General features: G+C 39.0%; 1 protein-coding gene across 2 annotated transcripts in view; it reads left to right on the top strand.

Moving 5' to 3' along the window:
* ERP44 (endoplasmic reticulum protein 44) overlaps positions 1–14,789 on the top strand; it is an 87,927-nt gene that overhangs the window by 155 nt on the left and 72,983 nt on the right. The gene's annotated exons all lie outside the window — the stretch shown is intronic.

Here is a 14,789-nt window from a genome sequence, read left to right as displayed (position 1 = left end):
GCTGCCCTCGCCGAGGGGGACACAGTTGCCGCTATCCCTGCTTTCCTGTCTTTTCCCCTGGTGGCGAGGACTGCACCCTCCCCCGCTGCCTTCATTCTCGGCATCTGTCCGTCAGCTTCCCAGGCCCGGGGTTCCCGAGGCCTGAGAAACCGCGGTCGGAGGTGGGACCTATAAACCGGAGATTAGCCCTGGGAGAAGGATCTGTCGGAGGGTCATGGCGAGCAGCGCCCCTTCCCCTGGAGTTCGGAGGTTGTTTCATTCCAGAGGGCTCATGGACTTGGTGGTAACCTAAGTACAGAAGGTCGGGGCATAGACCTACTGTTCCCTCCCACCCCCTCTTTTTGGGAAGAACGTGAGGCCGACAGGTGCTGGGGTCTTGTGCATCTCGCTCTGGAGCCCAGAAACGGTGCCCGGGTCGGTGGAGCCCTCTGTTGTGGCTTGATACGATTGGCTGGGAACCCGGAACTGGAAATTGGTTTGGTGTCCACTGGGGGAGTAAAGGTTTGAAGGGTGGAGGCTGTGATTACCAGAAAGCCTCAGCTCGGAGCCTCCCTCAAATCTGGTTATACCTCCCGAAATTTAAGCAGAGTTGTTCTTCAGTGCTCCTGAGTTGTGAATGACCAGGTTTTCTGCATGCATGTGCACTTATTCCTTAACTTCCTCACCGGCTCAGCACCATCCCATCTTGTAAAGGAATCTTCCTCCAGTCCCTCTTCCTCCAAATACATCTTGAGGGTGCAGCCTAAGTAATCCAGGCTGCAGGTCAAATTGAGACAAAAGTGAAGGACTAACTCCAGGTGGTAAAATGATGTACCTTTAATTGAGCTAGTGTTATAATACGATATTTGAAGTACTGTAATTGTAGTAGGTTTTAAAAAAGCTAAATTTAAGGTGAACACTAAGTCAAAATCACTCTTGACAATGTAAAAAAAATAATTAAATGACTCAGAGGAAGGCGTATAGCTGGTTGCCGGCAGAACTGGGATTTGAAGCACATCTCTTGACTCGCAGTGCTTATTCTGCCATATCACGTTACATTTTTAATATTTGTGTTTGAAATAGTTTCTCTCTCCCTCTCCCTTTTCCCTCTCTCCCCATTTTCCCATCTCTCCCCTCTCCTTCCTCTCTCCCCTCTCTTTTCTTTGTGATTTTCAAGTCATATTCAAAGGCCATACACAGTATTTGGACCTTTTCGGAGGATAAGTGCTATAAAAACTAAGGGCAATGCCAAAGTACTTTTGAGAACTAAAAGTTGCATATAAACATGGTGGTGTTAAATGATGAAGTGTCTTATTGGGACTTCTTATAATTATGTGGTAATGAATGGCTTCTGTATAGAGGAAAATACTCTCTGTAGAGAGCTGTTTCTTGGTAATTGCATTATACTCTGCGGCTCTCTTCCTTCTAGCAGTACTGGAATAATACTCATTGTTATCAGAGACCACTTCTTCTTTAAGGATAATAGATACTAATATTTCCATATCCATAAACATGGCCTGAATTATGAGTTGTTTGCCAGAAATTACTTTTAGGTTACAAAAAATATGAAGGGCAAAAAATCTTAAGAGATTGGAAAAAAAGTTGAAATACTGAATAGGAAAACTACATCAGATGCACTGTTTGGTTGTAGAGCTAAGTTTAAGAAGGAGAAAAGAACTTATTTTGAAATAACTCATGCTTTTTATAGAAAACCTACAAACCGTGTTAAGCACAAAAAAGAGTTTTTTCTAATACTTTTAAAATCTAGTTAACATTTTGTATACTTATCTCTCTGAGTAAATGTAGAGGAATAGAAGACATTTTAGAGAATACCTGTAAAGGTTAGTAGGCTGGAAAATAAAGCCCAAGAAAAGGTTTAGTAAGCCAGAGTTACAAGTCGAGCTAGATTCAGTTTGAACACAGTATTTACCAAAGTAGTTTTAATAGTCATATACCAGTTAGCAAATATTTATAGAACATCTGTCTGATCACAGTTTGAATTACTTATCTAACTGGCAGTTCTGTTCTAGTGATGCAAACTGCTTACTCAGTATCCCACCTGTCTAAAAATATACCCTTTATCTTCTCCAATGGGCTTTCTTCCTCCTCCCTCCAACTTCCCCTCTCAGACTTCAAGTTTATTCCCTCCCACATACAGCCATTGAATATCCAAGTTTCCCCCTAGCTGAGGTCATTTTTTTCCTTAAATGGCCTGCTATGAAAAGCCATATATTCTCTTACCACAATAATTTTTTTTCAGGTAAACTCTACCTCAGCCCTAAAGAACTAGATCTATTGAGATTTAGTGGTGTTCATAAGATAACAGCAGAAACATAAAATCCTAAACTTCTGCAGGCAGGTAGTTTTTTTTTTCCCCCTGATCTCAAAAGCATGTTGGGACATATCATTCTATGCCTAAAAAGCCTTTCTGGGATGGGTAACTAAACACAACTTCAGTGTGATAACTTTTTTCCCCGTGAGCTTTTATGTATAGATATCTTTAAAGTCAGGGTCTTAGAGAATGAGTTCTTTTATTTCAGACTTGCTTTTTGAAACACCCCCATTGCCTTTAAATTATTTTTAAACTCCACTGAATTTGCAGCATGTCTTGGACAAAGTGCGGTAGTATAGGGTGCACTGATTTTGGATAAATCAGAAGAAAAATTTGAGTCACCTGGCAAATGCAAAGAGGCATAATTCTCCTGATACCTTTTCAGTACCTCACGAATATTTATTGTTTCTGTAACGGTTTGAATTGATCCATTAGGTATGTGATTACAACTTTAGTCTCTGAACTGTATAATCTCTGCCTCCATAACTGTTCATCATATTTTGTGGATGATTGGAATACTGGAGACAGCAATGTTTCTCTGCTAAAACCCCATGTATATAATGTCTGGATTGGGAAATTCCTTCCCAGTTGTGTGCTCTTTTAAGGAGAGCTGCCTGAATCAGAGGAAAGCACCTGGCCTGGCCAGATCGGCATTATCTTTTCATTTTGCTTTGTGCCAGTCATTACGTGGCAGCTTATAGGATAATTTAAAGGGACATTTCATTTATCACTAACCAAAGGATTAGTTACTTATTTTTTTTTATTTTTATTTTTTTTGCGGTATGTGGGCCTACTCACTGTTGTGGCCTCTCCCGTTGCGGAGCACAGGCTCCGGGTGCGCAGGCTCAACGGCCATGGCTCACGGGCCCAGCCGCTCCGCGGCATGTGGGATCTTCCCGGACCGGGGCACGAACCCGTGTCCCCTGCATCGGCAGGCGGACTCCCAACCACTGCGCCACCAGGGGAGCCCTGGATCAGTTACTTATTAATTAGCCCTTTTCTGCTTATCTTTCTACCTGAGATGGGTTTATTCAGGATTAAAAGTGATCATTTTCCCCTTAATTATTTCTTAGCAGTTGTTCTTCCTGCATTGGTTGTGTACAAAAGTTTTGAAAAGGTGAGATAAGAGAAATAAGACTAAATTGGAATGAAGTTGTCTGATATAGCCTAAATAACCTTCTGTGGTTCAGAGGTTTGTAACCTGCTCCAGTTGCTTTATTGAGAATGCTTTCTTGTTAATCTCTTAGTGGTTTATGTTTATAGATCATAAGTTGTTACTAGCTCTAATTGCCTTGTGCCTGGACATTAAGGCTTTTACCATTATTGCTCCTGGTTTGTTCAATATGTATAAGAAGCCAAGAAAAGTTTGCTTAGGAAACTAAGTAAATCAGAGAGCTAAGTAAACATTTATTTAACTTTATAAGTACCTTAAAAATAAGTACAGTAGAATTCAAAGATGTCAGTTTTAGCCATTAGTGCCAATGATAAATACTGATTCCTACCTTCAAGAAGAGTACTTTTGGAGACATGTAGTTCCATTCATAACTCAGTGAGTTATTTATCCTATTGATATGACTTGCCCCAGATCAGTGGTTTACAAAACTTGGTGACTCATTAGAACCACCTGGGGCAGTTTTAATACAATGATGTGTAGGCCCTATATCAGGCTAGTTGTATCTGTGGGATCCAAACATTGTTCTTTGTTTGTTTGTTTTTAATTCCCAGGTCATTTGTTTTTTCTTTAGTAAGTCTCTCTAAAAGATAAGAATTAAACAACAAAGCAAAAACCAGAATACCATTATCACATCTAGAAAAAGTAACTGAAATTTCTTTATGTCATCAAATATCTAGTCAATGTTCAGATTTTCATGACTGTTTCAAAGAAAAAAAAATTTTTTTAAACAAATTGAACGTTCAAAGCAGGAGCTATATAAGGTTCATACATCCCAATAGGCTTATATGTCTCTTATAAAACTTTACAAATCTATAGGCTCACTCTCCATCTCATTTGTTTTCCTTGTAATTTATTGTTGGGGAAACTGGGTCCTCTGTCCTGTAGAATTTGCCACATTCTGAATATTGCTGATTGGATCCTCATAGTGTAGTTTCATGTTTCTCTGTTCCTTTTGTTCCCTATAAATTTGTAATTAAATTTACGTGGGCTTAACCATCAACTCAATATATGGTTAGGTTCATTTGTTTCATTTAGCTTTCAATTTTCAGGTTTTAAAAAATATCTTCTAATATATAATTATGTAAAATTGACTGTTTCCAAAGCAAATCTTTAAAGCAAGTTATATTTACAGCAGGCTAACTTCTATCACTGTCTATTCTACTGTCTTAACTTCCTCCTAATATAAGAAACCTTTAAAATTAAAAAATTTTTTTTTAATTCTTCCTTTTAAAAAGAAAATGTAAGCAATCTACTTGTACTTATATATTTGTGTATATTTGTTTCTCCCTTCCCTTGATAAACTCTAGCATATTATTCATACTTTCTCTCCCCACCTCTTTCTCTCCCCTTTTAAACTCTATGAAGTGTATCCTAGAGATCAGGATAGAAATATTCCCTATTTCTTTTAAACTGCTTATTGCTCCTCTGGGTAGATGTGCTACTATTGTTTCCGTCCTTTTGCTTTAACAAATGTGTTAAACTACTTTGCAAAACTACTTTTGCTAGTGTATCTTTGAGATAGATTCCTGTAATTGACGTTACTCAGGCAAATGGTAAATGTATTTGTAACTTTGTAGATGTTGCTAGATAGTGCAAACTCCTCTCCACCTGGAGTTTTGCCGTTTTGAGTTCTCACCAACAGTGTAACAGGCCTTTCTCATATCCTTGCTAATAAGGTTGATGTCAAATGATTGGGTGTTTGTCAATCTGATAGGTGAGAAATGGTATCTCAGTGCATTTTTTTTTTTCCTTAGATGTTGGGGGTAGGAGTTTATTTATTTATTTTTGCTGTGTTGGGTCTTCGTTTCTGTGTGAGGGCTTTCTCTAGTTGTAGCAAGTGGGGCCACTCTTCATTGCGGTGCGCGGGCCTCTCACTATGGCGGCTTCTTTTGTTGCGGAGCACAGGCTCCAGACACACAGGCTCAGTAGTTGTGGCTCACGGGCCTAGTTGCTCCGCGGCATGTGGGATCCTCCCAGATCAGGGCTCGAACCCATGTCCCCTGCATTAGCAGGCAGGTTCTCAACCACTGCGCCACCAGGGAAGCCCTGTCTCAGTGCATTTTAACTTGATTCTCTTTTCATATGAGCTTTTTTATGTGTAAAGGCCATTTGCATTCTTTGACACGGAGTTCTTAACCCTTTATCTCCTTAGTTGATCCAAGGATGCAGCCAGATTGAGAAGCACTGGAATATATTACTCTATTCAGTAATATTTCTGATGGGTTAAAACTTGTAAAAGCCTTGGAAAAGATGTCTGATTGTCAGTTATTGAAAACATTTTCCACACTATAGTAGCTCAACTTTTAGATGCACTATATTTTACTCCATCGTATGTTAAAATACTATTATTTTAATATAAATTATGGTATTTTTAATATAAAATATGGTTATTGGTCATCTCCAGCTTTTCACAATTGTAAAAAAAAATGTACAAATGATACATATACAATGATGTTCACTGCAGATCTCCAGATACATCCTCAGGTTAATTTTCCAGAATTGTATTTCATAGATCCTATGGTATATCTTTTATTTAGGATTTCTGATACATTGTACAAATTTGCCCTACTGAAAAGTTGTACAGACATTTATTTCTGTCAACAATGTATGAGTGGCAGGGCAGGAATACAGACATAGACATAGAGAATGGACTTGAGGACATGGTGGGGAGGGGGAAGCTGGGGCGAAGTGAGAGTAGCATCGACATATATACACACCAAATGTAAAATGGATGGCTAGTGGGAAGCAGCAGCATAACACAGGGAGATCAGCTCCGTGCTTTGTGACCACCTAGAGGGGTGGGATAGGGAGGATGGGAGGGAGGCTCCAGAGGGAGGGGATATGGGGACATGTGTATGCATATGGCTGATTCGCTTTGTTGTGCAACAGAAACTAACACGGTATTGTGAAGCAATTATACTCCAATAAAGATGTATTTTTTTTAAAACGGGAGAAACACTTTGGTATTATGCAAACAAAGCAATTTTTCTGGAAAAAAAACCCCAAAACAAAACAGTGTATGAGTATGCCCACTTCCTTACACTCTAGTTACAGTGGGTGTTTTTGTAGTCTGTGCCAATTTAGTAGACCAAAAATATTATCTGATTTAAATTTACATTTCTGTGATTACAACCAAAGTTGATTTTTTTCATATTTATTAACCATTTATATTCCTGCTTGAGTATGTATTTATGTTAGTTGCCCCCTTTTCAAAAAATTGTTCACTCATTCTTCTTCCAGTAATTCAGAATAGATGTACTCACAAGATACAGTTTAAGAATGATGGAAAGCGTTATTTCTTCATGTAGTGTCCATTCATGAGGTAGCATAGGGCAAGGAATACTGGACTAGCTGTCAGGGCATCTCTGTACAAGTTCCACCTCTTCCATATACTTGTATCCTTGGATAAATCACCTAGCTAAATTTTTTAGTCTATAAGTTAAACATACTGGATTTGATGATTCAGTGATTCTTTGTGTAGTCTATTATGTTTTTTAAAAAGGATATTCCTCTAACTCCTCTAATTAATAAATTTATTATTTGATTGGGTATTTCCTCAAAAAATCTGCTAGCTTTGCAGGTCTGTGCCCCATCGCTCTGCTATCCAGTATAAGGAATAGCATGCTTTGGTCACAGCTTTTCTGATATTACTGCACTCTATTTCATTTAACCAAGTAAATGAAAAACAGTTTGACTTTTCACAGAATTCAGTGCTCTTTAACCTACCTTTGATTCCATAGAGAGGAACTACCTTTGGCCCAGGCTGCAGGAACTTTATTTCTTTGGTATTATCCTTTCCTTTACTCCTGGCGTTTGAATGCCTGTTTGCTGTCCGCTGTGGAAAAGAAAAAGATAATTGAGATTCATATCATGCTTCCAAGGAATTTATAATTCAGTGGGGGAGACAAGATGTATATGTAAATAATTAGAATTCCAAAATGAAAGTGATAGGTGCCTTAAGGTATTTGTAGAAGTGGGCTGTAGATCTTGCTATACAGAAATGTGGTGGTGAGCCTGGGCATCACCTGGGATCTTCTTCCAGTGTCCTCACCCCAGGCCTACTGATTCAGAATCTGCACTTTAACAGTGTACCCAGCTGATTCCTGTATGCCCATTAAAGTATGAGAAGTACAGCTGTAGATGTTTGAAAGGAAGCTAATTTATTCTCATTGGCAGAATCAGAGAAATCTTCTTGAAGGAAGATGAGAGTAGAGCCTTGAAAGGTTAAATTGATGGGTTAATTTTCAGGCTTGGGTGGAATGAATAAGAAGGCTTGTACCCTGCAATAACAGTAAATCGTTAACGTGAATTGGATACCTGCTTTTTTGGTTTCATTTTTTTTTAAGGAGTCTTGCTGTGTGGCTTACTGACATGGCCAGATGTCAGACTTGGCCCTAAAGAAGCTGGCAAACCCTTTGGCCAGTTTCCATTAGAACAGCTCATTATTATCTTAGCCAAAATAAAAATCATGGTCTTTAGTGGATTCTCACCAGCTTTCCGATTACTCCACTCAAGAGGAGAGGGACAAAAAAGGGACTTTGGAGAAGTTTCTTATGTAATGCCATGGATCTTAGGTCTTAGTTCTATTCTTGTAAAGATTGCAGTCAAATTCTAACTGCTTTGATTCCCACGGTAATATTGTGGTCAAGATCTCTGATTCCTCTAGCTCTGTAATTTTCTCATTATGTAGAACCTTGAACATTATATATATATATATATATTTTTTTTTTATTTAAAAAAATGTTTTTTGCGGTACGCGGGCCTCTCACTGTTGTGGCCTCTCCCGTTGCGGAGCACAGGCTCTGGACGCGCAGGCTCAGCGGCCATGGCTCATGGGCCTAGCCACTCCGCGGCATGTGGGATCCTCCCGGACTGGGGCACGAACCCGTGTCCCCTGCATTGGCAGGTGGACTACTCTCAACCACTGCGCCACCAGGGAAGCCCCAACATTATATTTTAATGTATCTAATTTTTAGTCACCTGAGTTTGTAGACATGAACATTACTAAAATAATAGAGAAAAACAATGAAAATGAAGGAAGAAATCATCTCAGAAAAACATTCTAGTATTGGAGCTAAAGAAAACTGCAGGGTGAATAGTAGAGTGCCAATACTTTACCCATTTCTTCCTCAAGATTATAAGGGTCTAGTGGTGGAAGCTTTGGTAACTGGATTTAAGAGATTTTAGAAAAAGGTCTTTAGGAATCAGAAGAATTTTTGACCCTGGAAAAAAGGAATTGGAGGCCTTTTTATTTCTGTGGGACTCTATCGTTAGTGTTTTGCTCAGTTCAGTAGGTGGGAAGGGATATAAGAACCATGACTGGGTCACAGGCAGTATAATGACTGAAGTTATAGTTATCTAGAGTTGTACTGTAAACTTAACTTCATTAAAATGGAATAAAATAAAAAATTCCGTTCCTCAATCACAGTAGCCATATTTCAAGGGCACAGTAGTCACATGCAACTAGTGGCTACTGTATTGAACAATGCAGGTGCTGAAACATTTCCATTGTTGCAGAAAGTGCCATTGGATAGGGCTGGTCTAGAGCTTTGCTCTCGCTGTCTGTCTCAGAAACCAAGACAAAGGTGAGGTAAAGAATGAGGAAAATGCCTCAAATAGTCTTTCATGGCTTGTGAGGAACACATATTTTACCTGTCCAAGGAATAGCAATAACCTGGAAAAAATGTCAATAATCTTATTAGCACAGATTTGGCTTTTGGTTGTTGCCTAATGGCAGATTTAGGGAGGCACCAGAGAATACTAGTTAAAACTTGAAAATAAGAGTTGGAGTGTTAGTATTTTTCTTTTACTAGTTCACAAGGTCATTTAGGGCAAATCTCTTTCCTTCTTGAGGCCTTAGTTTTTCAACTGAAAATTGAGTAGGATTGCATAGACTGTTTGGAGGAGTCTAGCAGACCTTCCAGTGGAATGTGACTGGGATGTTGGGACTTGATGGCCTACGGTTTGTCTCTGTGATAAAGTCCCTTTTGAAGTCTTCATTTTTAGAAATGATATAGAGAAAATTTTATTAAGTACATATCTACATTTTTAAATAGTAAAATTACCTGTAAAAAGATGGCCTGTTGATACATTTTGTTTGCCTCAGGTATCAGAAGGGTACCTTTGCCAGGAACTTAATCTTCTAATTTGATAAACTCAAATTACTGTGCATCTCTCTTCCTGCATACTGTAAAACGGCCAGAAGTTGTATGAGCTCATGAAGACAGGCTAATATTTAATACATATAGCAGTTTTCTAAATTTGAGCCCACTCCAAAATGTGAAGAAAGTATGATTTAGTGATGGAGTAGAGATCATGAATAAGTTTATAAGGTAAAATATTAAATGGAGTTAAAATTTCTTGGCCCTTTGGACAAGATACTCATATTTACATGCCTGCTGTTTAGGTGTTTTGTTGTATTTGAAGTTTTGTAAAATGTAGGGGGAAATGCCAACTCTTAAAATATTACTGACACAACATTAAAGTCTATCTGTGAGTAAAGAACAGTTTCAGTTGTGAATGTGATCTGAGAGAGAAATTTGGATATTTCTCAATTCCTTTCATTTTATTACTATGGTTCTGGCCCAACTGCAGTAGAATCCCAGCTAGCTGGTAAAAGCTCACGTTTCTGTAATGACTTCACATTCTGAAAGAGCTACATTTTTTTTTTTTGTAGTCAAAATAATTCTTTGAAAACAGCTACTCAAATTGACTCATTCCACAGTTTCTAGCACCAGTTTTTACTATAAGAATGGATACTGGGCTTCCCTGGTGGTGCAGTGGCTAAGAATCCTCCTGCCGGAGCTTCCCTGGTGGCGCAGTGGTTGAGAGTCCGCCTGCCTATGCAGGGGACACGGGTTCGTGCCCCGATCCGGGAAGATCCCACATGCCGCGGAGCGGCTGGGGGCCCGTGAGCCATGGCTGCTGAGCCTGCGCGTCCGGAGCCTGTGCTCCGCAACGGGAGAGGCCCCAACAGTGAGAGGCCCGCATACCGCAAAAAAAAAAAAAAAAGAATCCTCCTGCCAGTGCATGGAACACGGGTTTGAGCCCTGGTCTGGGAAGATCCCACATGCCACGGAGCAACTAAGCCCGTGCGCCACAACTACTGAGCCTGCGCTCCTGAGCCCGCGAGCCACAACTCCTGAAGCCCGGGCGCCTGGAGCCTGTGCTCTGCAACAAGAGAAGCCACAGCAACGAGAAACCCATGCACCACAATGAAGAGTAGCCCCCGCTCACCACAACTAGAGAAAGCCCACGCACAGCAACAAAGACCCAACGCAGCCCCCAAAAATTAATTAAATAAATAAATTTAAACAAAAGGTATTTAAAAAAAAGAATGGATACTGATTCTCATAGGAAGTCTTGTGATCTGTTCACAATTAACACAAGTACCAGTGTTGCAAAATACTTGGTTCTTTATTTAATCTTTGAATGAACAGTTTCACATACCCTAATTTTGCTTTAGAACTATAAAAACTGTGCTACATTTTAAAGCATGTTCTACTTATTTGTTTTAGAAATTGTCCAGTTTGTTTATTATTTAATTGTGCCTGTACTCTGGTCTTATAGAGTATCTTCCAGAGGTAAAGTGAAGTATTGGCTGGGCCAAAAAGTGCCTTGGGGTTTTTAAGTAAAAATAAAAGACACATTTTTTCATTTTCACCAAGAACTTTATAGAACAACATGTTCACCCTTTTGTTCCACTACCTTCTGCCATTTTTCAGGCAACTTCATAATTCCATCTTCCCAAAACTTTTTATCTTTTTGAGCAAAGAACTGTTACAGGTGCCTTTTACAGTCTTCCAGGGAATTGAAATTTTTCCCATTAATAGAATTTTGTAAAGACTGAAATAAATGGAAATCTGAAGGTGCAATGTCTGGTGAATACAGTGGATGAATCAGAACTTCCCAGCCAAGTCATAACCGTTTTTGCCTGGTTATCAAAGAAACGTGGTCTTGCTTTATCCTGATGGAAGATTATGTGTTTTCTGTTGAGTCATCCTGGATGCTTTTCGTCGAGTGCTGCGTTCAGTTGGTTTGATTGGGAGCACTACTTGTTAGAATTAATCGTTTGGCTTTCCGGAAGGAGCTCATGATAGAGGACTCCCTTCCAATCCCACCATATACACAACATCACCTTATTTGAGAGAAGACCAGCCTTTGGTGTGGTTGGTGGTGGTTCATTTCATCTGCCCCAAGATCTCTTCCATTCCACATTGTTGTACGATATCCACTTTTCATCACCCGTCACAATTTGTTTTAAAAACGGAACATTTACATGATGTTTCAGTAGAGAATCACATGTGGAAATACAGTCAAGAAGGTTTTTTTCCGCTTAACTTACGTGGAACCCAAACATCAAAGCGCTGAACGTAACCAAGCTGGTGTAAATGATTTTTAACGCTTGATTTGGATATTTTGAGTATGTCGGCTATCTCTTGTGTGGTATAAGAAGATTGTTATCAATTATTGTTTCGATTTGATCGCTATCAACTTCAACTGGTCTACCCAACCATGGAGCATCGTCCAGTGAGAAATCTCCAGCACAAAACTTCGCAAACCACTTTTGACACGTTCAATCAGTCACAGCACCTTCTCCATACATTACACAAATGTTTTTGTGCATTTCAGTTGCGTTTTTACCTTTCTTGAAATAATAAAGCATAATATGCCAAAAATGTTGCTTTTTTTCTTGCATCTTCAATATTAAAAAGGCTACACAAAAACTTACCAATTTTGATGTCTTTTTTAAAATGCACGCTGATATGATAGCTGTCACAATACAATCTAACAAAATTGTTTTGAATGAAGTTGAAGACAACTAAGTGCTACTAGAGCCATCTTATGGAAAAAACCAAATGAACCTTTTGGCCCACCCAATATTTTCCATTAATAATAACTTGAAAATATATCAACTAAAGAGAAGACTTTTAGGAGAATATTTAATTTAGGAGTCAGAGATGTGGGCTCAAATCTTGGATCTGCTGCTTTTCACCTTTGTTATCTTGCCTGTTAACCTCTGAGGAATAATACAGGTTTTGTGTCTGACTTATAGGAGGTGTTGTTTGCATGCTTCTATGATTTTGTGGAACAAAAAGCGTTAAAAAGGTATCACGCGTTCTTATTCTTAGATCTTAGTTTCTAGTACAATACCTTACACGGGTTAAGTGCTTAATAATAATTTATTGCGCGTATGGAAAAAAGAAAAGGTACAGCTAGGGTAAGGAGGATCAGGAATGCCCAGGGGAGTGGGAGTTTGTAAGCATCACCAAGAAGGTGAGCCTTGAACTAGGTGAGGAAGTTAGTCATTTGGATTTCTTGGGGGGAAGAACCTTCCAGGCAAGGGCATTAGCCAGTGCAAAGTTCCTCAGTGTCACAGGCATATTCAAGGAGCAGCAAGGAGGGCAGTATAGCTGTCATGCTGTGAAGAAGGTGCAGCGTATTAGAAGATTAAGTTGAGAATTCCCCGGCGGTCCAGTGGTTAGGACTTCGCACTTCTACTAAGATCCTGCATGCCACGTGGCTGGGCCAAAAAAGACCATGTAGCTAAAACACAATTTCCAAAACTGTACTTACTATGTATGTTGTTTGCTGATGTTTTCTTTTTTCTTGTTTTCTAAAATCGCTGATGTGACCCAGTAAGGTAGAACTCCATAACAGGGTTGCTGGTAATATTGATCTCCTCAGCCCTGGCCCAGTTGGCTCTGCTGGGAGTTGCCTTGGCTGCTTACCCCAGTGTTCCCCCAGTTTGCTATTTTCAAAATATTCCCTATGTGTGACAGGATGGGTCACAACCTGCAGTTGTAATAACTTAAACTGTGAAAACAAAAGATTTCCTGACATATTTTTTGATTCCTGAAAGCAGTATACTTTCATGGTACAGAAAAGCATAATGAAGAAAAAAAGTACATATCCCTACCACTGATAACATTTTAATGAATATCCTTCCAGTTCTTTTGTGTGCATATTGAAAGGACTTTTAACAGTAAAACGTACGTTTTGAACAATGTAGGGTTGGGCTCTCACTCTTGTTTGGTCGTGGTGTAGAGTGGTAGACTGCCAGCTACGTGGGAACAGAAGATGATGCCTGTGTGTATACCTGTGCTTGTACTCATAGAACTTGGAAATGGCACTGAGCTTGACCACTTAACTTTAGAAAGTTATTTAACCCTTCTGAGCTTCCTTTTTCTCACCTTTCAAATGAGGATACAGCCCTCTTTTGAAGAATTCTGGGAAGACAAAATGAGACTGTTTATGAACGTGTCCATGGTACGTTGTAGGCACTTAAACTTTTCCGACTTCTGTCCATCATAGGTGTTCAATAAATGTTGTTTAGATGAAGGAATCAGTGAGTGAATGAATGATTGAATACATTTGCTGTTTTGGGTAACCTTCAAATTGTCCACCCTGTGGTATTAAAATTGTGTGCACTGAAATAATGAGCTGGCGTGACTAGCTTCCAGCCCCCTGTGGTCTTCTGGTGATAATTGCACTGTCAGTATTATACTAACAAAAACAGCTTAAAAATGTGACCATGAAGTGAATAAATTATCTGTCTAGTTCTGTTTATAACTTTACTTAGTTTTGTACTTAAATTCAGTATATAATGATGAAAATAGTTTATGGAAACAGTTGTATTTTGTTGTACAGACCACTGGTTTTAGAATTAAGAGAGACCTGGGTTTGAACCCTGTTCTGCCACTAGTTTGCACAAGTCACTTAGCCTATTTGAGTCTTAATCCTTTAGCAAATATTTGCATATACTATATGTCACATACTGCATACTTTCATTTTCCTCATTTATAAAATAGGGATAATATAATTCCTACTTCAGCTTCAAGAGTTGATGTGATGATGTAAAAGAGATATGTGTTTGTAAATAGTAAATATATATGTTGTTACACTGAAATATTCTTGTGTGCTTCAAACGTATGTTTGTTACTCAGATTTTTTTTTTCCCCCAGAAGCCTAGATATGCAATGTAGTTCATCCCTTTCAGGGAGAGTTGATGCATTATGGAAATAGTTCTAGGGTCTGAATTTCCGGGATAACTGACAATAGTAGAAGTAGAGTGACTTTGAAGCTGGAAAGACCTAGTTCATTCTTGGTTCTACCTCTTTGTAGCTGTGTGATATTAAGCAAATTTCTTTATCTTTCTGACCCTCCAATTTCCTATTTTGCAAGTGGGGATAATTATTTTGCAAGGTTGTAAGATTAAGATATAATATATATTAAGTACTTTGCATCATGTCTGGCGTATAGAAGAGATTTTTGTTTTGTAAGGTAATGAATAGAGAAGGAAAG

Source organism: Hyperoodon ampullatus (assembly GCF_949752795.1).
Source record: "Hyperoodon ampullatus genome assembly, chromosome: 6".
Lineage (NCBI taxonomy): Eukaryota > Metazoa > Chordata > Mammalia > Artiodactyla > Ziphiidae > Hyperoodon > Hyperoodon ampullatus.
This window is presented reverse-complemented; position numbering and strand designations above follow the sequence as displayed.